This window comes from Pteropus medius, unplaced genomic scaffold (genome assembly GCF_902729225.1).
Source record: "Pteropus medius unplaced genomic scaffold, Ma_sr-lr_union100, whole genome shotgun sequence".
Lineage (NCBI taxonomy): Eukaryota > Metazoa > Chordata > Mammalia > Chiroptera > Pteropodidae > Pteropus > Pteropus medius.
This window is the reverse complement of record NW_024350924.1, coordinates 5,793,662-5,808,376: the sequence shown is the minus strand read 5'-3', so window position 1 is coordinate 5,808,376 and position 14,715 is coordinate 5,793,662. Positions and strand designations below refer to the sequence as shown.

Below are 14,715 nucleotides of genomic sequence, written 5' to 3'. Positions count from 1 at the left end.
ATAAATAACGGACACAGGCATTTTGCAGAACACCCTGGAAAAGGCACCCTCCCTAGATATTATTGATATGGCCCTTGTTCTTTCAAATCCGAACTTTGAGCAATTACAGATATAAAAACTGAGCATTCTGTGCAATTGGTAATAAGAGCCTTGATATAAAAAACAATCACCTGAACCCAGACCAGGATGAACCAAGAACTGGGTGGAAGAGAAGAAGCAGATCAGCTGGCCCTGGAAAGCATGACACCAACGGACACACCCGTTCTTTACCTCGGACAGAGCTGAGGTCGACCTCAGAACCCACCCGTGGGTTCCCAGCTTCACAGTGCAGGAAACGTTAGGTAGTTCTCATTCCGTAATGTGAAGCTCAGCCATTCTCAATTAGCTTTGGTCTCATCTCTATTGAGGTCTAAATTAAAGAACGTGTCCAGTATTTTCATATGCGGAATCTGAGCCCCACCCGTCCAGGCTGACAGGATCCTGATGTCCAGCGTGGACAGGGCAAGTCCCACAGCCTTCCTCAGGGAATTCTGCCTAGCCAGCCTTCTCCCAGTCCAGAAGCGCTGCACATTAAAATGACATGACATGTGGCTGCTGGCCAGCCTGGCTTTCTTATAGCCACCTGTGTGACAGAGTTGCCACTAAGCTGCCTTCGTGTACCTCACCTGTGGCCTCGATGACCCCGCACGATCCTGCCTGTGCCTCGTGTCCGGCCTCGGCAAACCCCGGGAGTGCCAGCTCCCCGCGGCAGGTCATCTTTGCCTTGGCTCAACCCTTCAGTGTCCCTGAGGTTCGGGGTGGGAAGAGGGCCGGTACTCGTAAAACCTAAGCAAACGCTATTTCGCTTCTAGAAAGGGAGAAGGCAGAATCGACTTCCAGCAAAATGTTTTTCCCTACTGATAACATTTGTGGCTGTGTCTTCTCCCCTCCCTTTCAATGCCTGGCCCCTGCCTCCCTCCGCCTGCCGATACGTCTCCCGTTAGTTCTTCACGAACCAGTCTTGACTCCCCAGAAGCCTTGGCTTTGGCCCGTTTGTCTTCACAGGGTTCCATGCCTTCAGGTTACCCTTGTCGCCATGCCATGTTCTTACACTAGATGTGGAGAAAGCCATCTGGTCAAACTCCCAAACCCTCATGGTTATGACTGCTGAGATTTTATTTTGATTAGTCATAAGCACTCCTTCTTCGCCAGAAGCGTGAAGAGCTTTTATAACTGCTGTGGCAAGGACACTTTTATACTTTGTACAATGGCTGGGTATGACATTGCTGCATTATTGTGTGTGTGTGTGTGTGTGTGTGTGTGTGTGTGTGTGTGTATCACTGAAAATAATTATTTCCTTAGACGACAACGTCTTATAGTCTTGCTTCTCACTCCTCCTCCGCCTCCTCTCCCCTCTCCTTCCTTCTTCTGAGTGTCCCTTTTTTGCAATAAATTAATCCATGTAGATGATTCTTTTGACATTCGTTCTATCAGAGAGGAAATCTATCACTTTCGGATTTCCAAAGGTTCTTAGAATTAGGTTCAGAGGCCAGTTAGTGCCTGCCCCTCCCCCGCCTTTGTTTTTTTCCTCAAATAGCTCATAACCAGTTTTGGGGCTCTTTCTTTTTTTTCTTTCACATTTAAAAAATGTTGTGTAAAAGATACAGCATCAACTGACCATCTTGACCATTTTTAAACGCACAGTTCAGCCCTGTCAACTATATTCACGTGGTCATGCAACAGACCCCTGGAGGTTTTCATCTTGCACATCTGGAACTCTGAGCCCATTCAACAGCTGCCCCCCGCCCCCGACTTCCAGCCCCCGCCAGCTACCGGTCTGCTTCTGTTTCCACGAGTATGACTACTTCTCGTGTAAGTAGAATCACACAGTATTTGTCTTTCTGTGACTGGCTGATTTCACTTAGTATAATTACTATCTGCAAGGTTCATCTGTGTTTATAGCATGTGACAGGATTTCCTTCCTTTTTAAGGCTGAATAATATTCCATTGTATGTGTATATTACGTTTTGTTTATCTGTCACCTGTCAATGGATGCTCGAGTTGCCCCCATCTCTTGGTGACTCTGAATAATGCTGCGATGAACACGGGTATACAGTCTGGCTCTCTCTTATGCTACGAGTACATTAAAAACATCCAGAAAGCGAAAAGAACCAAAAGAAAAAAAACTCTTCTTTGCCACGATGGAGAAAAAAAATCTGCTGCCTACTTTGTCACTCACTCAGGAAGCTACTTGCTAGTATGAACTTTATTTTGCATACAATTATCTATTAACTCGAAGTTTTCAACTCTATTTAAAGCTCCACTTTAAAGTTTGACTTTTTTTTAGTCCTTCAGAAGTTTTTATTACCTGAAAATACTCAGAAATGTCTCCATTCATCTGGAATCTCTAGAAGACTTGACTCTTGAAAGAGAGTACCCTATAATTCACACTAACATGCAAGTGACTGTTGAACACTCCCTATCCAGCTTTAGCTTTTATAACTAACATATCTCCACTGGGTGGAATTGAAAGTAGGTATTAAGAAGGTATTTGTGGGCAGAAGTCCTCCCTTAAATCAGTAATCCCTAACTGATTCTCCAGTAGGGCACACAAGCAGGAAAACCTCCCATGGGCCATGCCCGGGTGCTAACAAAGTCATGCGCTTTACCTTCACCTCCCTCCCACTTAAGAAAGCGTAAAATACAAGCGAATGCAGTGGATGTCGTTATAGGGATAACCTTGAATTTTCTCTGCTTTTTTTTTTTTAAAGGTAAATCCTTTGCGAACTTCAGTCTTTTAACTATTCATAAAACAAATGAATTGCAAGACAATTTAAAATGATTCACTACACCGGTGTGCACACGCAGCGATGGAGAACTTTTGCCTTAAATGGTGATGCTCAGCCTATTCCACGTATTGTGTATTCAGCCTTGGGAGTGGGAAAAAGAGGTGTCTTTGAGGTGCCCAGCTCCTGCCTTCCGCCTGGGGAAAGGCAGGGAAAAAGGAACGGAGAGAGTAGAAATTTCCTTGAGGATCCAGAGGTCTCGAACTTATTGTCAGGCTCCCTGCAACTTCAGTTATTTGGGGGAGCCCTGAAGGCCAAGCCCCGGTATTTGGAGTTGGGATAAGGGAGCGCCTGGTGATGCTGGGACGGTGGAGCTAATAGAGTTTAGTGGTTAAAACATGCACTTGGGAGGCAGACAAGTGCGGCTTCAAGTCCAAGCTCATGACTTCCTAGTTTTGTGAGCTTGGGTGAGTCATTTAACCAATCTGATCCTCTGTTTTCTCGTCTGTAAAGTGGACTTTAAAACAATCTATTTGAGGAAATCTGCTGTTTTTATCTGTCTAGAATTCCTTCTTCCCCTTCTTTCCTGTAGGTAATCCATTCCACAGGGTTCAAGTGGGGCTGACCGCCCCCCCGCAACACACACACACTGACTTCATCCTCACAGTCACGGGGGAGGCATGGGACCCAGAGAATGCATCCCCCTGGCTGCAGAGTTAGATTTAGGGAAGAGCATGTGACCCAGACTGTCCACTCAGTTCTTTCTGGTGGGGCTATTGAGAAAGAGATTTTTTTTTTTCTGATGGACCTGTGACCTCGGATAGGAGTGTGGGGATGCTGTAGCCATCTATCCTGGAGCCAAGGAGAAACAGGCAGAGGTTAAAGGAGAGCGAGCCCGAACGCGATCACTTGATTCCTGGTGCCAGCTGTGGCTGAAAGCAGATGGACCCCTGGAATCCCCAGTCATGCGAACCAATACAGTCTCTTTTTTAATTTAAACTAGGCCGAATTGGGTTTCTGACGTTCATAACCAGAAGTCTAGGCTAGTGTACTACCTCGAGGTCATAGGAGCAATGCTTGTGAAAGGATTTAAGGCTGGGTCATGGAGTCACATCTTCCTGTCCCAGAACCAGGCTGGGGCAGGACCATGAGCCTTAAAGCCAGCAGAAGCCGGAGACCCCTCCTCCTTCTGCGTGTGTGTGTGTGTGTGGGGGCGGTGCACAGACCTGTCCCTCCTTGCTTCTCCCCCTGCTCCATCCCTGTGTGTGCAACCCCAGAAACACTTGTACCAGAGGGAAAGCGACCACTAAGTCTAGCTCTTTGAATGAACTGCTGACTATTCATGCAGCTCAGTCACAGCAATGGGCATCCCGTATCCGTTCTGGGTTGATTTGGTTGTAAGTTTTACTTGATTTTCACTTTCAACTCCATTCGTGGAACTTACACTGTTAGAGCTGGGAATACCCTACGAGAGGAAATGTCTGGATGGAACCCCTCATCCTGCCCTCTGTGAATGGAAGGAGCATTGGGTCCATGACCGGGTCCCACAGCCAACTGGCCGAGGCGGGTCTAGATCGAGTCTCCCCATTCCCAGTTTGCTTCACCATTCAGAATCAAAGTTTGCGTCTTTACTCATTCATCTGTCTTGACCTAAGCAAAAACAGTGCATTTGGACAAAATCCTCTATCCCTTTCCATCCTAAGCATCTCGATCCCATCGCCTAGGCGATGTATGTGAAAATTCCACAGAGAGGTTTCCTTTGCTCCTTCTCTGCATTCTGAGACTCCTGGGAGAGAGAACAGATTAAGATTCTTGGCCAAGATGGGTTTATTAGACCTCTTCTCTGAAGGTGCCTACGGTGGAGGTGGGGGCAGCGGTTCTGAAGCAGGGGAGGGAGAGGGCTGCTCAGAAGGTCATTGTCAGCTTTGCCCTTGGGACAAACAGAGACGCCTGACACGGCCTTTTAGCTCCTGAGGACTCATCCCTTCCCTCCCCTGTCCTCTAGCCTCTCCCCTCCCCTCTTCTCCACCCCTTTCTCCCCCTTGTTCCCCAGCTCAATCCCTCCTACCTGCCCCCGTCCTTTGCTCCCTCCCTCTTCCCTTTTCTTTCTCCCTCCCCCGCTCTCCCCTCCTTCTCTCTACCCCGCTCCTCCTTCCTGCCTGGTGGTTGGCCCGTTATTCATGGCAGGTGAAGTCCTCGATGTGGTGGCTCATGTTCTAAGGTCAGAATTTCCCAAAATCTGATGCAATGACCAACAGTTCTAACAGTCGTTAATGCACGTTTTGTGTGTTTAAAAAGATTTCTGTGGACAAATGAAAAGTTATCATTTAGTGGATAAGAATTTAAATTCTAACTTGGATGTGCAAGAATTGTGGACTTACCTGATTTTCTTAAAATCAAATTGACTCTGAGCCTGAGCCTCCAACCCATCAGACTCATAGAAAATTTACCCTGTGATCACAGAGTTACTCCCGATACGGCTCTCCTCCGTCAGGGTTATGATTATGTCCTGAAGTGTGACACAGGGCAGGACCCTCGGGGCTCAGGATGGAGCAGCATCCACAAAGGGCTCTTGGTGCAGGTGCCCATGGCCCTGTGACAGGCTGTCAGAGGTTCTGCTGTGCCTGTGCCAGGCTTGGGCACAGGGAGCTTAGCTGAGGCCAGAGCCTCAATGCCTGGAGCTGGCTTCCCCACAGGCCCCACAGGTCCTGATAGCTCCCGGTCAGGTCCTGGTTTAGCATGTCTGCCTCCCTTACAGTTAGCACAGAGTTTGGCCCTCCCATAGCCCTAAGTAAGGGGTGCTATGAGAACAGGAAGACCCCCTTGCTTTTTTATGACTCTTGCCCCAAGGGCTGCAGGGGTGACAGATGGGGCTCAGCCAGGACAAGACAGGACATGAGCACCCGACACAGCGCAGCTCCCACTGCTCCCTTCACCCTCTGCATAGCTGGCTGAGGGGTCTGGTTGGGGCGAGACACCGAATCGGGGCGAGAGGGCTGCTCTGCCCCTTTGCCAGCCTCGCTCTCTCCCGCCCTATCTCAGACCCTTCCATGTCTCTGCAGACCAGACTAATGGCCTATGAAAGGGATGTTGCTTCCAACGCGAAGCCATTTCACAGGCACAGCTGGCGCTGTGTTTCGTCCCCTCCTGATGTGGCTTCAGGAGCAAAGTGATTTCGGCGGCGATGTTAGGAACGGGCTGTAGGGTAGTAACGGCACATTGATTTTGAGTGTGCGCAGAAGTACGGTGACAATTCTGAGCTCAGATGTTTTATTCGTAGAGAATCGAGGCTGTGACAGCTTCCGCCCTCCCAGTCTTCATTCACCTTTGGTTTGTGGAGCAGCGCGGGCTGTCACCGACAGCTCGGCGCCTGAGACGGGATCTATGAGAGACAGGCTTCTCTGCAGGGTGGGGATGACGCTGCCTCAGAATCGTGAAATCATAGAAGGGGCTGCAGATAGTGGTCTAATCTCAGAGCCTCGCTTCAGGGCGTGGCTGGCCCTAAAACCCAGAGATCAGGGAAGAACACGGGGTCAGTGCCAGCGAGGAGAACCCGGCCGCTGCTCCCGCCAAGCGCTACCACGCCATAGAATTGATGCCTTTCGAGGACTTGAACGATCCGGAATCTCTTACCTGAACTCTGTCCGCAGAAGCGACGGGCCCCAGTGAGCCGGGTTCTCCGTGGGCTGGGTTGGCGCCCAGCTTCCAGAATCCAGATGCGGTGACTCAGCTGCTCTGCAGCATGTCGGCGCAGCCCTGTGCAGGGGACCGTGCTCACTGGGTGGCAGGACCACGTCTGTCCATTCGTCCTCCTCCCCCGGCAGCTGCGTCTCCAGCTCCCTTTCCTCCTCTCCGCCTTTTAAAAGCCACAGCTCCACCCCCGACGTACTGGGGCCCAGCCTCAGAGGCCTCCACGCTTAGAGCTGGAGGGAGCTTCAGACCCTATCCTGTCCAGCGCATGGGAGAGAGACCCCCCGATAGCCACACAGCTGGGGAGCAGCTGAGTGAGATTAGAACCCAGGACTGTGGACCCAGCATATTCTGGTGTGTGTGGGGGGCGGGGGAGGAGGATGAGTGGGGCTTGTGGACCAGCTGGCTTCAGAATCGCCTGGGAAATGTTTACCATGCAGGAGTCTCAGGCCCACCCCAGACCGACTCGATCAGAATTGGGGGTGGGGGAGCAGGAGTCTGCTTCTGATGCAGACTTTCCTTTGAGAACTGCTGAGGCATGTGTCAATCAGTTGTGAGAGGTGCTATAAATAACTTGCTGCTGCTAATTTGGGGAATTATATACTTTTTGGATAGAACAGCTACGATAGCGTGGTTCTCACACACTCGCATAATGATTAGCTTCCTTGACCAGCAGAGAAAGTTACAGAGCTCCAGCTTAGCTGCAGGGAAGGCGTGCGCCTCGAGCAGCGGGCCCCCAACCTTTCTGGCATCAGGGCCCAGTGCTGCTGTCAGCATCTAATGCCTGCGGATCTGAGGCGGAGCTGAGGCGGTGATGCCAGCGCTGGGGAGCGACTGCAGATACAGATGAAGCATTGCTGCTCACCACCGCTCACCTCTGGCTGTGCGGCCTGGTTCCTAACAGGCCACTGACCCGTACTGGTCCGTGGCCGGAGGGCTGGGGACCCCTGCCTTAGAGTCTGCGTTTTCCCTGCACCCCAGTGACCAGAGCCTGCATTTGGGCCTCCCCTGAGTGGACCTCAGGCGGAGAGGCTTCTCCAGCTGTGGAGCCAGGCGGAGCTCTGCCTTTACCTGACTGCTCGAATTCATCGAGTCCCGGACTGTCCGTCTCAGTTTCCTCACGTGTTCATCGGGAATAATAATAACCCCTGCCCCCAAGGGTTGCCGCGGAGGTTAAGTTAAAGCATCCCAACGTGCGTGCATCAGAACAAGATGAATGCCTAGGGGCCCGCAGCCCCCGTAGCCCGAAGTGGGACGTCTGGGCATCGCTGCTTGGTCCCCTTCCCCACTCTGTGGAGGAAGGACCCTCACGGCTGAAATTTTTGAAGAATTGCGTTCCCCAAGGGGCTGTGCTTAACAGAGGACCTACCTCCCCCAGCCCCCTGACCCCCAGTCAGGGCTCAATAAACAGAAGTGACATACTCCCCGCCACGGCCATTTACCACTCTCGCCTTCCCTCCGCGGCCTTCGGGGGCCTTGGCCGAAGCTGGGGTCCTCTCCCCTCTCTTTCTCTGCTGTCACAGAAGTTGCTGTGCCCAGCCCTGAATCCACCTCAGTGAGAACAGAGGTTGGGCGGGGCCTCAGGCGGGAAGGCAGCTTCGGAGTAAATAAAAGCACACCCTTGGCACTTGAGAACCTTCCAGAGCAGGAGAGAAGGGGTGCTAAGCCCAATCGCTTTTTGCATCATCGCTTTAATGCAGTCCCACCCCGCGCTCTGGTGCGATGCCCGCTCCTCTCCCAGGCGGGCGGACCGTGAGGAGACTGGCGAGGAGCTGCACGTTTGGGGGGTTCCCATGGCCGGCAACTTCGATTCCCACGCGAGGTCTCCCCAGCCTGCACCCCACACCCTGTCGTAAGCCACTTCGCGGGCTGCTCTGTCACAGTGGCAGTGTACCAACGGGCCAGCGTCGAGAGACTAATTTTCTTATTCACTGCACGTCAGCCTCATTAAGGCCAGTAGTACAGGTGACGTCAGGAGGAAACCACCTCCAGGCTGGGAGGCCTTTCTCGATGGGTCACATCCTGGTAAATAATGGGTGGGGGTCCAAAGGGGGCCACTCTTCCCGCCAACCTGCTTCCTGATTTCTCTGGCTGTGTGACCGAGAGACAAATTCTAAACAAGCCAAGAAATGGAAATAGAGACCTCAGTGGCAGATCAGTATTCCTTGGGGCACTTAGGAAGAGAGAGGTAGCAATGGCTCTGCGCGGACCCAGAGATTCAGGCGTGTCTTGGTCATATGTCAGCGCTCACCCAACCTCACTTTTGTTTCTGACAGAGAGAAGCCTTTTAAGGAGCGGCCGCCACCACCCCTCCGCCCTTCTCACAGACAATGCCTCCGGATCCCTGTGTCCGTGGCCCTCTCCCCACCTGTCCGCGGAGGTGTTCATTAAGGCTTGTGAGGCTCACATCAAAGGTGCTTCTGGTTGCAATTAGTAGGAATCAGGCTGCCTGTAATAATCCATGACCTCGGGTGTTTGGGACGTGGTCAATTTTTTAAGCTGTAGTTTATCTAAAAATGACAAAAGGCCTGTGAGATGATTAAAAACAATTCTGGCGGTGGGAGGTGGCGGTGGTTGGGATAGGGTTAAAGAAGGGTTGGCTTTCTAATCAACCTTCGCTCGTTCAATTGTTTTAATCCCTTGGATGTACACAGACCATAGGTAGAGGCGACTCAGATAAGAACTTGGTAACGAGTAGTCGGACTTGGATGAACATCTCGCACTTGACTTGTGCATTAACAAGAGAAAGGCCCGTCCCACTTCCCGGCAGCAGGAGGCTCGGAGCGGGCTGTGCGTTTTCTGTCGACCTTTCCCCTCCCAGGAACAGACAGCGGCTGGGCATCCCCCGCTGTGTCTAGAGGAAGAGGGGGGACACGTTCAAGAAGAGCCAAGCCCCCATCCCATCGCCCCTACGCCCCCTCTAATGACACACCGCAAGGGCCTGCCTGGCCCTTCGTCTCAGCAGCTTCCGTCACATTATGACTGGGGACTCCAGGAAGCATCCCCTTCAGCTTCTAAGTCCTGGTCAGGTGTCTCTGTGTTTTCTTAGCGCCCTGGGTTCACTTTTAATAGCTTTATTTAACAAACACAGAATGCTTGCTAGCACTTTTAGGAGTATTTAGTCACTGAATCCTCATAACAAGAATAAGGTCATTCCTAATATTATGCATGTTTTATGGATGAGAAAGAGGCACAGAAAGACTAGGCGACTGGCTCAGCGCGGCACAGCTTGAGCGTGGTGGGGCCAGGATGCAGACGCAAGCTGGTCACTGGTTCTGGGCTCACGGCCGTTCCGTGAAGTTGCATTTCCCACGCTACCAGCGGCCTCGTAGAAGACTTCGTTTCCTCTCCCACGCGCCTGTGAGTGACGACTGGCATTCACTGCCAGGCGCACAGCTAATGTTCCAGAAGCTTCTGGGGATAACACGCCCTGTGTACAGTCCTGCTTTAAATCAAGGAGGAGCATACGTCAGCTAGTAATTTTCTTCTGGCACCAAGAAGGGGGCTGTTATGGGTTGAATTGTGTCCCCCCGCCCAAATTCATATGTTGAGATCCTAACCTCTAGGACCTCAGAATGTGACCTTGTTTGAAAATAAGGTCTTTATAGAGGTAATTAAGTTAAAATGAGGCCATCAGGGTGGGACCTAATCCAATAGGACTGCTGTCCTCATAAAAAGATGGAATTGGGCCACAGAAGCACTCAGAGGGGAGACGAGGTGAAGAGATGCGGGACAAGTGGCCACATATAAGCCGAGAGGAGAGGCCGGCACAGATGGACCCTTCCCTCACAGCCCATAGAAGGAACCAACCCCACCGACACCTTGACCTTGGACTTCCAGCCTCCAGAACTGTGAGACAATCCACTTCCGTTGCGTAAGCCTCACGGTCTGGGGCGCTTTGTTACGGAGCCCGAGCAAACTAATACAGGTGCTTAAACCTGCGGTAGGAGGGCAGCAGCCCCCAGGATCGGCAAGGCCACCTGGCGGTGACGACTGTCTTCCCGTCCTGTGCTGACAGGCCGGCCCCTCCCTGCTGCTACCCCTCGTCCCCATGTGTAACCTCAGCCTGGATTCTGCCCTGGTAGGACCCAGGGACTCCTGCGTTACCCCCATCGTTGGCTCTGCTGTGGGTCTTGCCCTGTCCACAGGCCTCGGCTCCAGACGCGAGGTCCCCACCAGACAACGTGCTGTCCTGCAGAGTGCTGGCTTCTGCACGAGACCACCCCGGGTCCCAAGATCAGGGCCAGCACCTGCCATCTGCGCAAACACGGGCCACGCGGGCTAACCAACCTCAGCTTCGATGTCTTATCTGAAAAATGGAGGCGACACTCCCTGCGCATAACGGACACGTGCTGGTTCTGGCTGCTCATTCCCATCAGCACTTTGATTTCCTTTGGGGGAACTACCCGCTGGGTACAGTTTTGACAGGATTATAAATGGAGGTGACCTGTCCTCCCCGAGCCAAGGAGGGCACGGACCCCAAGTTTGGCCAGTCGAACTCTCTTTTCCTGGACTTCGAATGTGGACTAAGTAGCACGGAAGGGAAGCCAGTGGGCGGCGGCCCGCGAGCCTGCGCGTTCCCTCTGGCCTGTCTGAGCCCCGCCGGGAAGGCGGATTCTGCGTCTGCCTTCCCCCCACTGCTTAGTTGTCACCTCTGTACCTCGGCCTTAGCTTACTTTGCACTGGACCTCCTTGGCCTGTTAAGACTGACACCTCGGACTCCAGTGAACTTGAACTGCTTTTTATCTGTACAATTACCCCCTCAGAAGGGACATTTGCTGTGGGCGACACTTGCTCTGGTCCCCAGCATCCTGTTTAGACCCTCCCCGGCCTCTGCTCTTAGCCAGAGTGTCCTGCTGCTGTGCTCTGTGAGTTCCAGGTACCACCTGTGGAAGGGCCCCAGCAGCCAGGGGAGAAGCTGAGCTGGCGAAAACTGTTGGTGCCACTTTTATGTCTCACATACTCAAGTTCTACATAAGACTTCAAATTATTATTTTTTTTAAAAAAGCTGCTCTGCTTAAAAAAAATTTGAAAACCATCATCTTAGATCTTTCTGAAACCACCAGTTTATTTCTGTATCGCTTTAGGGTTCAAGCTTTCTGTTTGTTTGGAACTCAGTTATCCATCCACATAACAGTGCCTGCTCTGTGACAGGCACCACGCTGGGTTCTGGGGACGCCAGGTGAGAAAGGCAGCCCAATCCGGTCCTGGAAACACTCAGGAGCTAAAGTCACACCCCTCATATTCAATATTCACACAAGTCATCTGGGAATCTTGTTAAAATACAGATTTTTATTCTGTAGCTATGAGGTAGGGCCTGAAATTCTGCATTTCTAATACGCTCTCAAATAAAGGATGCCCTCTGGGATGCTTATAAAAATCCTAATGTGTCAGCCATGATGACGTCAGCATCTATAACTTATAAATATCATGAGCGGTCTACAGCCATGCCACCCCGAACAAGCCCGATCTCATTTGATCTCGGAAGCTAAGCAGGGTCGGGCCTGGTTAATACTTGGATGGGAGACTACCTTGGAATACCAGGTGCTGTAGGCATTTAAAATAAATAAATAGATGATAGATAGATAGATGGATAGAGGGATAGATAGAGGGATAGAGGGATAGATAGATGGATAGATAGATAGATGGATAGATAGATATTGTGAGCGATTCTGGTGCAGTGCGGATACAGAACTATTGGTCTACAGGAAGAGACAAAGTGTATTAATTTTCTATGGCTGCCGTGACAAATTCTCACAAACTTAAAGTTATTTAAACCAACACACATTTGTTATCTTATGATTCTGGAGGTCAGAAGTTCAAAATGGATCTCACTACAATCAAGGCGTTGCAGGGCTGCGTTCCCTCTGGACGCTCTGAGGCAGGACCCACTTTCTTGCCTTTTCCAGCTTCTGGGAGCCTCTGCATTCCCCAGCTCATGGCCCCTTCCATCGAAACTTAGTCTTTTTCATCCAAGTCTGCTCTTGCCAAGTTCAGGGTGAGCTCTCACTAGACAAGTCCCAGATTTCAAAGCTTCTAGAGCAGGGCTTCTCCAACTTTAATATGCATGTGAAGTACTTTGGGATCTCGTTAAAAGCAGATCTGACTTTGGAAGTCTGCGGAGGGGCCGTAGATCCTGCTTTTTCTAACGAACTCCTGGGAGATGCCCGTGACGCCGTCCAAAACACACACTTTGAGCAGCAAGTCTCCAGAGCAGTGGTCTCTAAAAGCAATCATGATACAACCCATTTGTATTGTGATCTAGAAGATGATTCTAGAATTTCTATTTACCACATTTTATAGTTACTGAAAATGCCACCGATTACCATTATTTTATGTACATTTGAGAAAACATCAAAAAGCTACCAATTAAGCTATGATGTGCTGTGGATTTTAAGATGCATTCTAATTTCAGAGATGTTGAATTGTGACAAAAAGGCGCGTCTTTGAATCGATAAAACACAATATTTTTATTTTATCATTTAAAAAATAAGAAAGAAATTAAATTTGGCATTATTTAATTCTTTAATGACACCGGAGTCCTTACTGTGTCCCAGTATTGGATGGTTCTGAACAGCGCGTGGTCCAGAGAGACTCAGAGGCAGAAGTAGAGGTCCCACACCCCGAGGGCTTGATGCAACGTCCTCACTTGTCGATGTACTTTTTTTGGCTTCCAGAAAGCTTTAGTTTTTATTAAGTTAGAGAGTATGTTCTCCGGTGTGAACTAAAACAGCCCTCATAAAATAGACAAATGGTTTAAAAGGATTCCTGTGGTTTGAAGTTAACACCAGTAATATAAGCCTGAGCGAGCAATCAGAAAGAGGCAGAAGTGACATTTCTCCTCCCGACGTGCATTCGGCATCTGCCACATTATGCAGTAAAACAATGATGATCTAATTCTCTCTGACAAGACATTGGGGGAAAAAGAAAGAAAGAAAGAAAGAAATGATCAGAAACACTTTATGAAACGTGGATTTACATTCGTTTTATTAGGGAAGTACATCCCTCTTGGGACCTCAAGATATGAGTTAATTTTGGTGGTGCATGGATGTAAGTCATGGAGCAGGGGACAGTCTGCTCACTGTAGGTGTCCAGGAACCCTTGTTGGTGGAGCGTCCATGAGCTGAAACTCCCTGCAGGCTCTGGAAGCAGCAATTAAATGCTCCCGTCTGAAGGTGGCACATTTTTTGTTGTTGTTGTTTACAACTCATTGGCCCGAACCAATCATGGGCCCAAACACAAGGAGACCTGGAAGTGACACCTGTCAAAGAGAACTAATGACCGCTGTGACTCCTGACTGCTTTCTCTTTACCAGTCGTGCTGTCTCCTGCCCATATGGGGTCATGATCATTGCAAATTACAGACAGCTCTTGATGTTTCCTGCCAGAGGAAGCTGCCCTGATAAGCCTGTTTTGCTCAGAAAAATCCTGTCTGCGCTTTGAAATGCATTTGAAGATGAAGACTCTAATATTTGGAGAAATCGCGAAGCTTCTGAACAGATGATAAAGTCAAACCATGAAGAAATAACCTACGAGGCCTCGAAAATGTGCTTAACTCCGCTGAGACAGCCCTACCCTGTGCGGGAAATGACACGATCGCAGCCCCTCTCGGCTTTATCTCGGCTTTCCTCACCCTTTCCTCCCTGGCTGCAGCGGCATAAGGAGCCAGTGAAGCTGGTCATTATCGCATTGAAGAATGGACGTAATCAGTGGAGAGGATCATGCTAGGAAGAATCTGGGAGCGAGGCTCGTTTCGAAAAACATTTCACAAGGCAGATCAACCGTCTGAAGAGAATCCAGAATTACAGGGACGTTTTCCACCTGCAAATGTTATATATACATCATGATTTTTAAAAAGAGCACCAGTGGTATAATAAGCACCCGGGGAGAAATAATGTCTTGGTGACTCCATAGGAATGTGTCAGAGCTGAGTCTTGCATGAAGCAAACTTCATTCACATTTAATATTGAATAAATGAGTGGGAAACAAAAGGCAGTGTTTAATGAGGATGTAATTATTCATGCGTAGTGGGCTCCCAGCACCGTGTCCTATTTTCATTAGAGGGACATCATCTCCGCGTTAGCAGCTGGAGTTGTACCCTAATTGTTCCTGCCTGGGGGCCAGTGATGTTTGGAAGAAACAGCAGCTGTGAGAAGTCACCACTTTGTGCCCCAGGGAGGAGACAGCACAATGGGCAAGGAGAAGTGGTTCTGGGAGGAAAATTCACTGAGAGGCGAGAGGGTGGCCACCTCCCGAGCAGA

The 14,715-nt window shown here is 50.2% G+C and overlaps 1 pseudogene; it reads left to right on the top strand.

Moving 5' to 3' along the window:
* Positions 1-11,892: 11,892 nt before the first annotated feature.
* LOC120585332 (uncharacterized) lies at positions 11,893-12,011 on the top strand (annotated as a pseudogene).
* The last annotated feature ends 2,704 nt before the right edge of the window (positions 12,012-14,715 follow it).